Source organism: Pongo pygmaeus, chromosome 12 (genome assembly GCF_028885625.2).
Source record: "Pongo pygmaeus isolate AG05252 chromosome 12, NHGRI_mPonPyg2-v2.0_pri, whole genome shotgun sequence".
In the NCBI taxonomy this organism is placed as follows: Eukaryota; Metazoa; Chordata; class Mammalia; order Primates; family Hominidae; genus Pongo; species Pongo pygmaeus.
Window position 1 is genome coordinate 88349811 of NC_072385.2, and position 13195 is coordinate 88363005.

Genomic DNA, 13195 nt, shown 5'->3' on the forward strand with positions numbered 1-13195 from the left:
TGGCACAGCCTGCTAGATGCTTGTTCAGATTTCTCCCCTTCTTTCTAAGAAGATCCTGCCTGGAGAGGAGCAATGACGTGGCTAATGGATGTGAACATGACCAATTAAGTGTAGACAAAAGTCATAGGATGGAATTCTAGGAAAGTTAGAAAGGGTGGGGAGCGCAGGCAGCTCAGCTATCATGCTTTTCTTAACCTTTGCCCTTGCCCTCCTTCCTGCTTGGAATGCAGATAGAATGCTGAAGGTGCTGGACATTACATCAGAAAGACTGAAAATTTCCAAATTTATCTTGGCATTATGGAGTAACCAAAATAGCCCCAAACTGCCTGCACTGGACTTCATATTTTGTGAGAAAAAACAAAAGTCCTCATTCATTTAAGCTGAGGGGAGTGGGGTGGGGGCTTAAGTGTATTCCTTAATACATGTTTATGTTGTTCCCTACTTTATCCCCTATATCTAGAAAAATGCCCAGCATGTGACAGTTGCTCAATAAATATTGGGTGAATAAATGAACATCTAAGAATTCCATAAAATGGTTCAATGTAAAATAAACATCTAAAAAATCATGTTAAAACAATATGATGGAGTAAAGATCCCTATTCATTACAACACACTATAAAATATTTAGACTCGGTCGGGCACGGTGGCTTACACCTGAAATCCCAGCACTTTGGGAGGCCAAGGCGGGTAGATCACGAGATCAAGAGCTCAAGACCATCCTGGCCAACATGGTGAAACCCCTTCTTTACTAAAAATACAAAAATTAACTGGGCGTGGTGGTGTGTACCTGTAGTCCCAGCTTCTTGGGAGGCTAGGCAGGAGAATCACTTGAACCCAGGAGGCAGAGGTTGCAGTGAGCCGAGATTGCGCCACTGCACTCCAGTCTGGCAACAGAGTGAGACTTCTCAAAAAAAAAAAAAAAAATTTAGACAAGCAATGTAAAAGATGAATATGAAGAAAAATTATAAAGCATTACTAATGAATATTTAAAAAGCAGAAAATATTAAGGTATACCATTTTCCTAAATTGTAAGGCTATAATTAGTATTCTAGAAAAACCAGTCCTCCAAAAATGATATATATCTTCCACAATTTTAATCATCATTCCAATTGGCTTTGCTTTTGTCTGTATGTTTATTTAAACTTAAAACTTATTTGGAAAAGTATGTGAGAAAAATCAAGTCAATACTTCAAAAGAATAATTGAGGTCAGGTGTGGTGGCTCATACCTGTAATTCCAGCATTTCGGGAGGCCGAGGCAGGCAGATTGCTTGAGCTCAGGAGTTTGAGACCAGCCTGGGCAACAGCAAGACCCTGTCTCTATTAAAAAAATAAATAAATAAATAATTGAGTTGTATGTATGGTTTGGGAGACTTTGCCCTGCTATTAAAGTATACTCTAAAGCTGCCATCATTTAAATAGTATGTCACTAACACAGGAAAAGAAGAGTGGAATAAAACAATTCATAGACCAGCTTATTGAAGTGAGGGGGAAAAAAAACAGTTCAGAATCAATGGGAATATAATGTAAAGAAATGGCACTTCAGATTGGGGCAAAATTATATTGCCACACTACAAACAAAAATACATTCCAGATGGATTATACATAAATTGTTTTTAGTTACGAGCAAACTAGAAGGGCTTTGATAAGCGATTGAGTAGCCACAGTTGTGGAATGTGAGGAGAAATAGGGGAAACACAGACCTATAGACCTAAGAGTTTCATTCAGAAGACATTTCCTGAATACCCATGAGACCCTGTGCCAGGTTCTAGGGATAAAAAAGATAGCACATCTTGTGAGGATGTTTTCAGCCTGAAGGAGTTGGAATTTAAGCTACAGTAAGGGGTGTTTTAAGTTCAATATCATGAGAATTTTGGAATTCAGCTGGCTGCTGTCTACTTGAGAATATGGTGGCATCCCATCTTATCTGAAACCACAGGACCTTTTGGAAAGCTTAGCTTTGGATTAATGGAGTGCTCATGTTGGGGTGTCTATATATCTAACCCTGACCTCAGAGTTAGCACTTGTGTTAAAATTGGAGATGGCGAGAAGGGACAGGATGGAAAAACCAAAAATGTATTTAGTTCATCTTTTCATTTTGGCTTCCTGCCTCAAATCAGTCATAATGAGTTGGATTTAAATAACAGATCATGGAGAACTCCTGAATGACTGGGCTCATTGCCAAAGCAGTCTGTTCCACAGGAAGAAAGATTAGGTTTCTTCTCACTCACTCATTTTATATGGTGAGGATGATTCTGTGCATGAAGGCTATGTTTCTTATTTAGGGAGAGAGTGGGATAAGCAGACTCTGGTCCTTTCAGCACTAAACATTACCTTTTTAGAAATTAATTTAAAAACCACCCCCAGAAAGATTTGTTGTTCTCTTGCCTCATATCAAGAATCTAAGGATTATATAGCCCCCCCTTAAATATTTTAAAGAAGAAACTCTCATCCTGAAGAAAGGAAGTAAATTATTACTCTAAATGCTTCAGGGAAACTTCTGAGATAGCAGAGAGTTTATCCTAACTGTATGGCCCATCTAATATGGCGGCTTGAAATGTTATGTAGCCCAATTGTACCAGAAAAATCTAAAGTTAAAGATACAATGGTGAAGGGAGACATGGGGTAACAGAGGGAGGAAAGGGGAGAGACCAATTTAATAGCTTCAAGTTGGTGGGGTACGAAGTTTTAAGAGTTCAGTTTTATCCAAGCAATTAGGTCAAATATAACTCTCTAGATTTATTGCAGTATTTTGCAAAAGCAATCAAGTAAGACGAATGAAAGAGTGCTACTGAAAGCTTTTCACTTCTTACAAAACTTTCCACCTTCTTATAGCCAGGCCCACGATAACTAGGGGAATTTCCCCCAAGGGAGCATGCTTTTGGATGTCTCTCTCCAGTCCTAACGATTGGTTCTTTGATCATTTGACATTTGCCCACCTGCTTCCCAGGTTTAAGTCTCTTAGCAATGAAAGAGAAGGCAACACCAGTGAAAGTCAAAACTAAGATATACTCATATTCTTTGTTTCACAGGGTTAAGGTGATTTTATGAAGCTAAAACTCAAAATGCCCAGTTTAGTCAAATTTGATGTAATTTGCTACTTCAATTACCAAAATAATTGAATTTCCAGCGAAGCACACTGTCAGTTTACCTGTATTATCACCCACAAGAAACATCAAGTTATTTTGGACCATTTGTTATAACCGTATTTTTATGATTTTTCCTGATTGAAAAAGTAATATGTGTAGTCTAAAAGGCAGGAATAATGAAATACGAAAGTTGGAAAATAAAAATCTCCTCTGCTAAGTAGTCACCTTCTATAGTTTACGTACATCCCTGTCCCTTTTTCTATGCATGTGTTCCTTCCTAAAGACTTTTAACAAACTGGCATCATATGTACACTGTTCCCTTTCTCTTTGTAATTGGGCATGTACGTGTTCCCATGTCAGTACCTACATATCTACTTTAATATGTTTCATTGTGTGTGTATAAACAATTGCAAACAGTGCTGCGGTGAACACCATCGTACATTGTCCTGGTGGTACCGCTCTGTCAAAGAATATGCACATTTAAAGGTCAATAGCTATTGTGAACCCCCTACCACCACCACCAATACAGTAAGGTTAAATATTTTTTCATGACTTTTTGTTTCAATTGTATGAGCACATATATGTGTATTGTTACTGGGTTAAAATGTAAAATATAGTCTATTGTGGATTGAAGTTTTAAAAAATGACAGTCAAAACTGGGAAACACTTTTGTCTATGGGAAGAACTCTTGCTGTTCCCCTGTTCAGCATGGTACCTCAGACTACAGAGCCTTTGTAGATGTCATTCCTTTTGCCTGAAATGGCCTCCTGTCCCTCTCACTTCCACCCGTTTATCAGTGCCCAGTATTGGATCTTACCTCAGAGGGCGTTTTCTCCCAGACTAAATCAAGTTCACTATTACAGGCTCTCCTTATACCACATGATTTTCCTTCACTTCCTGCACATATACATTTATGTACATGATAACAGCATGTAATTAATGTCTTCCTCTGAGGACTCTCTGAGGACAGCAACCTTTAATATCTGCCACTATTTGTGATAATCAGGAAACTCACCACCCCCTTTATTCATTCCTTCTCTGATTTTGCCCCCATCTTCATCAGACCTGAGTCTTCCATCTTTTTACTTTGATTCCACTAGATACAGTGTTTGGCCTTGGGCTCTGTCTTAGCTCTTCGCTCATTTTTTTGAGAAAACAGAGCATGAAAAAGGCATATGTACTCATACTTTATTGGGGGTTATAATCCCAGAGCAGGAAGAAGGGAAAAAAGGAAGTGAGCCAGGAAGCAGAGAAAGCAAATACAAAGTGCTGTGTTACTTAGCTAGTCATAGACTCATAAGAAAACATTGCCAGTTTCTTAGTCACCCGGTTGTCATGGAAGAAGCTCTGTGGTATGATGGTGGCACAGAACAGTGGAAGGGTAGAAGGAAGGTAGGGAAGAGAATTCATTGGCTGTCTCCCTCCTGACTCCTGTTTCTTTCTTACTGGTTAATGTTCACCTTACCAGGCATTGATTCCTCCATACTTCAAGGTTTTATTACTTGGCTTCTGTGGACAGCTGCTAAAGAAGTGGAACCAGTTGGGTCAGACCTTGTGCTTGAGCTACTTTGGATCCCACAGCAGCAGGTGAGGAGACCACACTGAAGTCTGGTCCTTACCACCCCCAGCTAAGGTGAGACAGCATGCACCATGACTGCAGTGGCAAACAGGCTTCCCATGGAGCCACTGGCTGAGGACAGGGGTGGGAGGGATACAGGCAAGACTGAGTAAATCTGAGTGGATTATGGGGCTTTGAGTGAGCTTCATAAACCAGTCCAGTACAGCTTCCAGAGCATTAGAATTGAGTCTTTCAAACTAACTTAGCTTACCTGAACTGCCCCCCACCCTTCCACCCCAATTGTTTTTTGCTCCTGTTCTCTACTTGTGGAACTCAACTCTAACCCATGCAACCCAACCAGCTCCAAGGCAATCCAGTCCCAGAACCTTATCCCTGGCCTCACAATTTGTTGCAGCACCAGGTGACCAAGGCGCCAAAACTTCTCTTATTTCTTCATCGTTTACAAGGTTCCCTTGGATCATTTCCCTCCCACCTAGATCTCCAAGAGCACTGAGCAGCGGTTGCATATCCATTAAAGAAAGAAAATTAGAAATTCTGGGCAGTGGGGAGATTTCTCTGTCTCATGGAGAGTTTGGCTCCTGTGTGATTGATACTGGAAGCTGTTGGAGTTGCAAATGGATGAGTCAGGGGCCAAGAAAACTAAAACACAATTGGCCCTTAACCCATCACATCTTTCAAACAAGAAAACATACCCTCCATGCCCCTGTCCTCCTAAGATAAAAACATCAAAAACCCTAGGAGAGGATATGCAAAACTAGACTGTGTATGTCTAATTTGACAAAGGGTTATTTAAAAATAAATTGCTCAGGGAAAAGCACAGATCAAGAGAGTTCCTTTGGGCTTTGGCCAACTCTTCCCTAATACAGTTTGCTGGCCCGAGTGAATAGGGCCAGAACCAAAGAAAATAGTCTGCAATCAAAAATTTTGTGTCTAGAAACTTTCCCTTGCACACTCTTGCTCTTTTGCTTTCTAACAGTTTTACTGAGATATAATTCACATATCATACAATTCACATATTTAAAGGGTACCAATCAATGGTTTTGAATATATTCAAAGAGTTCTGCAACCATTCCAATACATATTATCATTTTCATCACCCCATCAAGAGGTCCTGTACCCCCATTAGCAGACAACTACTTTGTCTCTATGGATTTGCCTATTCTGGACATTTCATATAAATGCAGTCATACAATACATGGTCTTTTGCAACTGGCTTCTCTCACTTAGTGTAATGTTTTCAAGGTTCATTCCTGTTGTGGCATATAGTAATAGTCTATTTCTTTTTATTGCTGAATAATATTCTCCTATATGAATATACAACATGTTACTTATCCATTCATGAGTTGATAGACATTGGGTTGTTTCCATGTTTTGGCTATTATGAATTATTCTGCCATGAACATTCAAACACAAGTTTTTGTGTAAACATATGTTTTCATTTCTCTTGGGTGTACATCTAGTGGTGAAATTACTGAGTCTTTAAATGGTAACTTTATGTTTAATCTTTTGAGGAGTTCTTCAAAAGATTGCTTGCCAAAGTGGCTGTACCACTTTACATTCTCACCAGCAATGTATGAAGGTTACAATTTTTCTATATCCTCATCAACACTTGTTATTGTTTGTATTTTTTATTATAGCCATCCTAGTGGGTGTGAAGTGGTTTCACACTGTGGTTTTAATTTGCATTTCCCTCATGAATAATAACATTGAGCATCTTTTCATATGCTTATTGGTCATTTGCATATCTTTGAAGAAATGTCTACTCAGACTCTGACAATATATTTTTTTTTTTTTTTTTTTTTTTTTGAGATGGAGTCTTGCTCTGTCGCCCAGGCTGGAGTGCAGTGGCACGATCTCAGCTCACTACAACCTCCACTTTCCAGGTTCAAGTGATTCTCCTGCCTCAGCCTCCCGAGTAGCTGGGATTACAGGTGCCCACCACCAGACCCAGCTAGTTTTTGTATTTTTAGTAGAGGCGGGGTTTCACCATCTTTTGCAGGCTGGTCTTGAACTCCTGACCTCGTGATCCACTCCTCGACCTCTCAAAGTGCTGGGATTACAGGTGTAAGCCACCGCACCTGGTTTTTCATTCTCAAGGTTGTTTTGGCTATTCTGGGTTCCTTGCATTTTCGTGTAGATTTTAGGACCAACTTGTCAATTTCTGCAAAGAAGTCAGCTGAGATCTTAATAGGGATTGTGTTGAATCTGTGGGTCAGTTTGGGGGGATATAGCCTCTTAATAGAACAGTCAGCCCTCCATATTCATGGGTTTTGCATCTGTGGATTCAACCAACTGCAGATCAAAAATATTTGGGAAAAAAAATGGATAGCTGCATCTGTAACTGAATGTATACAGAGGTTTTTTTTTTTTCGTTTTTCCCTAAACCGTACAGTATAACAATTATTTACATAGCATTTACATTGTATTAGGTATTATAAGTAATCTAGAGATGACTTAAAGCACAGTGTATGAGGCAATGTGTGTAGGTTGTATGCAAATACTATACCATTTTATATAAGGGACTTGAGCATCTGTGGATTTTGGTGTTCAAGGGGGATTCTGGAACCAATCCCCTATGGATATCCAGGCACACCTGTATTGTCTTCCAATCCTTGAACATGGGCTGTCTTTCCATTTATCTAGGCAGTCCTTAATTTCTTTCAACAATGTTTTGTTGTTTGCAGCGTATAAGTTTTACACTTCTTTTGTTACATCTGTTCCTAAGTATTTTAATTTTTAATGCAGTTATAAGTGAGATTGATTTCTTATATTTCTTTTCTGAATGTTCACTGCAACTGTATAGAAAGACAATTTATTTTTTATATTGATCTTGTATCCTGCAACCTTGCTGAACTCATTTTATTAGTTCTAATAATTTTTTAGCAGATTTTTCTGGATTTTCTGTATTATAAGATCATACCATTTGTGAATGGAGTTTTATCTCTGTCTTTCTAATCTGAATTTCTTACATTTAATTTTCCTGCCTAATTTATCTGACTGGAACCTCCAGTACAATGTTGAATAGAAATAGTGAGAGTGGACATTGTTGTCTTGTTCCTGATCTTCAGGGGAAAGCATTCAGTCTTTCCTCATGAAGTATGATGTTAGCTATGTGGGGGGTTTTGTATGTACCCTTTATCAAGTTGCAAAATGTCCTTTCTATTCCTTTTTTTTTTTTTTAGTATTTTTATCGTAAAGGGGTATGGAATTGTTTCAAATTCTTTTTCTGCATCTATTGAGATGATCTTGCAGGGTTTGTCTTTTATTCTGTTAATATGGTATGTTTTTTCAAATGTTAAACCAATCTTGCATTCCTGGGATAAATTCTGCTTGGTCGAGGGGTATGTTATGAGTTGAATTGTGACCTCCAAAAATTCATATGTTGACGTCCTAATCCCCAGTACCTCAGAATATGACTGTATTTGCAAATAGGCTCATTGTGGATGTCATTAGTTAAAATGAGATCATATAGGATTAAAGTGGGCCCTAGTCCAATATAACTGTTGTCCTTATAAAAAGGGGAAATTTGGATACAGACACATACACAGGGGAAATGTCATGTGAAGATTGGAGTTACGCTGCCACAAACCAAGAAACTACCAGAAGGTAGAAGAGAGGCCTAGAACAGATCGTTCCCTAGTGCCCTCAAAAGGAACCAACCAACCCTCCCAACACATTGATCTTGGACTTACAGCTTCCAGAACAGTGAGACAATAAGTTTTGTTGTTTAAACCACCCACAAACCAATGAAGTTTGTGGAACTTCATTATGGCAGCCCTGGAAAACTTATATATAATGTATAATCTTTTGTATATATTACTGGATTTGATTTGCTAGTGTTTTGCTGAGGGTTTTTGTATCTGCATGCATAACAGGTATTGGTCTGTACTTCTCTGATGTAGTCTGGATATTTGTCCTCACCCAAATCTCATGTTGAAGTGTAATCCCCAATGTTGGAGACAGAGCATGGTGGGAGGTGTTTGGGCCACAGGGACAGATCCCTCATGAATGGCTTGGGCCATCCTCTTGGTGATAAGTGAGCTCTCACTCTGAGTTCACATGAGATCTGGTCATTTAAAAGTATGTGGCACCTCCCCTCCCCCCACTCTCTCACACTGTTGCTTTCATTCTCACCATGTGACATGCCTGCTCCCCCTTCACCTTCCATCTTGATTGTAAGCTTCCTGAGGCTCCCCCACCCAGAAGCTGAGCAGATGCCAGCATCATGCTTCCTATAAAGCCTGTAAAATTAAACCTCTTTTCTTTATAAATTACCCAGTCTCAGGTATTTCTTTATAGCAGTGCAAGGACAGACTAACACACTCTCTTTATTTGTGATGTCTTTGGAGTTATATTTTTAGTGTTTCTCTAGGCTTGCCATATACACATTAACCTAGTATAACCTACTTCAGATTTATACTAACTTAGTGAGATAAAGAAATATTACTCCTATAACTCTAGTCCCTCTCTTCCCTTCTTATACTATTACTGTTATGTTATATATTATGTTGTTGTTACATATATATATATATGTTACAAACCCAACAATATGTTGGTATAATTATTACTTTATGTATCTTTATGTCTATTAAAGATGCTGAGAAAAGAAAGCAAGTACAGTTTTCCCTCAGTATCCATGGGAGATTGGTTCCAGGCCTCCCAAAGCTACCACAATTCACAGATGCTCAAGTCCTTGATATATAAAATGGTGTAGTATTTGCATATATCCTACGCACATCCTCCCATATACTTTAAATCATTTCTAGATATCTTACAATACCTAATACAATGTAAACACTATGTAAATACCCATTACATAGGGATAATGACAGGAAAAAAAGTCCATACATGTTCAGTACAGATTCAGCCATTCACTTTTGGGTGGAGGAATATTTTTCATTGCAGTTGGGTGAATTCATGGATGTGAAAATCACAAATACAGGGGGTTAACTACATATATTTATATAGTATGTTATATTAACCTTGTTATTTACCATTTCTGGTTCTCTTCATTTGTACCTTATTTTTTTAAGCAAAGAGGATCCACTGAAGATTGTTGGTGGGGGAAAGGATTTCACTTGGCGGGCATTTAAATATGTACTATTTGAGGACAATTTCTCTGGCAGACGTGTAGTGGGTGGTGGGAGGAATAGAAATCAGGGAGATCAGTCAGGAGGTAGTTGCTGCAGTTGGTACAAGTTAACGGGGGCCTGGACTTGGCTTGATTTTGACTCTGTTGGCTTGTGTTTTGCCTTCTGGAGCTGGTAATATGTAAGTCAGTGTGAATAGACACTGACTTAGAATCAGGCATGGATAGGTATACTGATTAGGAATTGTTAGTGAACTGAAGATAATCCAAGGATGAATCCAAGGGGAGAATAATGCCTTATTTGTTGATTTGAGGGGCTTAGAAGGAGAGGCTTTCCCATGGCAAGCCTCTATGGAAAACATGAAGTCTGGCAAATAAAGCCCATCTCAGGACATGGTGATGAACGTAAATTCAAGCAGTTATGTCTGTATAGCAATGGAGGAGGGGGAATGAGGAGAAGGAGAGATTCTTCTCCATACACATGTCCTTGCAGCTGTTACGGATGAGGTTACAGACCATGGAAGGGAATGAACAATTCCCCTTTCCTTCCTCAGGGCAGATGACCTTTCAGGAATTAAACAAATTAATACTGTGTCCTCAGAGGAAACATGTTTGACTGCCCTGATTCAATGGGCTCTATTGTTTCGGGTGAACCCAGGTGATTCAATTCCTCTCTGATGTCCTCTCTAGGAGGTTTTGTCTGTGAATTTTTCTCTGGAATAATTCTGTAAGATCTCAATTAGACATGCCATTACATACAGTTAAAACAACAACAGCAACAAAAAACAAAGAACATGAGTGGAGAGACAACATTGGTGCCATAGACAGTGTGCAGTGGTTATTCTAGTACAAGCAAGAGATATCCAAGGCCTGAATAAAACAGTAGTGATGAAGGTTCACTTGCAGAATGCTCATAAAAGTAATTGAGGGTAGCCAAAAAAAAAAAAACAATAACAAAAGTCTGGAAGCTTTGAAATAATCCATCAATCGAAGAAAAAATCAAAGTGAAAATTAGAAAATACTTAGAACTTTTTTAAAAAGAAGAAAATACCACCTATCAAAATGAACAGAAACGCTACCTAATACCACTGATTTTGTACTGTCTCAGCGATCCACAAATCCTCAAGCCAAGAATATCATTTAAAATGACCGTGCTCCCTGGCCACTGCTGAAGTGAATGCAAATCTCCCCTGAAGAAGAATTCTTTTAGAAAAGTTCCAAGGAATGTGATAGTACAGTCAAGAATCTAAAAACAAACAAATAAACCAAAACAAGCAATAAGCCACTCAAAGTTAAGTGCCAGCGGAAAAGAAACAGCTGAATGAGACTTACAAAGCCTTCACATATTGAATTATTAGGCAAGACTTATAAAATAGGTAAATTTAATCTGTTTAAATGAAAGAAGGGATTGAATATTCAAATCATTTATATGAAGAGAAAAAATAATATTTTTAAAAGACCATAGAGGTCTGATAAAACAGGCTAAATTAATGCTTGGAAATAAAAAATATAATTGGGATTTTTGCCATGAAGAAAATTAAAATTTTTATAAAGTCAAATATATAATTTCTTTTACTTTTTTTCTTATCTAAATAGTTAATCTAAATCATTAATCTATCTAAAATTTATTTTGGTGTAAGAGGTGAAAGAAAAGAATTTTATATTTTCCAAATCACTACCCTCTTATCCTAATACCATTTATTCAATACACAATTTTACTGATTTGAAATGCCAACTTTGTCAGAAACAAAATCCCGATACATAGTTACATCTGTTTCTGGGATATCTATTCCTTTCCATAAATATTCCCATTCATCTGCTGGTACCAAACTACTTTAATTACTGTAATTTTTATAATGCTTTTCTGTACCGGGTAGGGCTGATTATCCCTTATTGCTTTTTTCTTGCTTTATTCCAAAAATAATGGTGTCAATGTTTTTATTTAGAAAGTTTAATTTATAGATTTATTTGGAGAGGATGCCGTCATTACCATCATCCCTATCTAAGAATATGATACATCTTATTATTTATTCAAGTCTTTTTTAATGGCCTTAAATAATGTTTTCAAGTTTGCTTCATTTAAATAATACATGTTTCTTAGGTTTATTCCTAAGGATTCTATTATATTTCTTGTAACATAAATTGGATACTTACTTCTATTATATTTTCTAGATGATTATTGTTTATATCGAGAGAACTGTTGATTTTTGTGTTTTAATTTTGTTCTCAACCACCTTGCTAAATTTTCTTACTTTTGGAAATAGGGATTTTTTTTTAGTTGATTTTTCTGGGCTTTCTGGCGTAGTATCATCTCATCTGCAAATAATAATGTTTTCTTTGTTTTCCTTTCTGATCTTAATTTTTTTTCTTTCTCCTCCCTAATGACATTGGCTAGTATTGCCCAAAGTTAAGTAATAGTGATAATGTTGTACACCCTTATTTTGTTTCTGATTTTAATGAGACTCACTGTATAGTTTCTGGCCTTTGAAATAAAATAATATATTCTTCATGTTAAGGAACTACTCATCTATTAGTATTGCATTAATACACTTTTTTTGTAATTCAGCAGAGATATGAAATGTTGTTAGATGAATTGCAGCATCTCCAGAAATGTTTCTGCAGTATTTCTCCTTTGATCTATGTGTAAGTTATAATAATAGATTTCTTAATAATAAACCACCTTTGCTTTTTTTTTTTTTTTTTTGGAGACAGAGTCTCACTTCTTTGCCCAGGCTGGAGTGCAGTGGCATGATCTCAGATCACTGCAACCTCAATCTCCCAGGTTCAAGCAATTCTCCTGCCTCAGCCTCACAAGTAGTTGGCATTACAGGCATGTGCCAGCATGCCCAGCTAATTTTTGTATTTTAGTAGAGACAGGGTTTCACCATGTTGGCCAGGCTGGTCTCGAACTCCTGACCTCAAGTGATCCACCAGCCTTGGCCTCCCAAAGTGCTGGGATTACAGGCACGAGCCACCGCGCCCGGCCCACCTTTGCATTTTTTTGTATGAGTCTTTCTTGATCATGATATATATTTGCTTAATAATAGACTAGAATCTACCAGCTAATATCCTTATTTATAATGTTTAAGGATTAGACTATGTTAATGTTGAGCTGGTAAGATTTTGGAAATTTTCCTTTCTATACTTTGGAAGCATTTAGATAATATTAAGGTTTTATGTTCCTTAAATATTTGATATAATTAACTTGTAAAATTTTTTAGAAATTGATTTGTCTTTTCTGGGATCAGTTTTGATAATTCGTTTTTCTCGAGCTAATTATCTATTACATTTATTTGCATAAAGCTGAGCAATGTATTCTCTCAAAATTTAATTTCCTCAATATCTATGCTTATTTCTTCATGCTCATTTTTATTATTTATTCATGTCTTCCCTTTTTATTTATGTTGTTTGATTAGCTTAGGTAAAAGTTTACCCTTTAT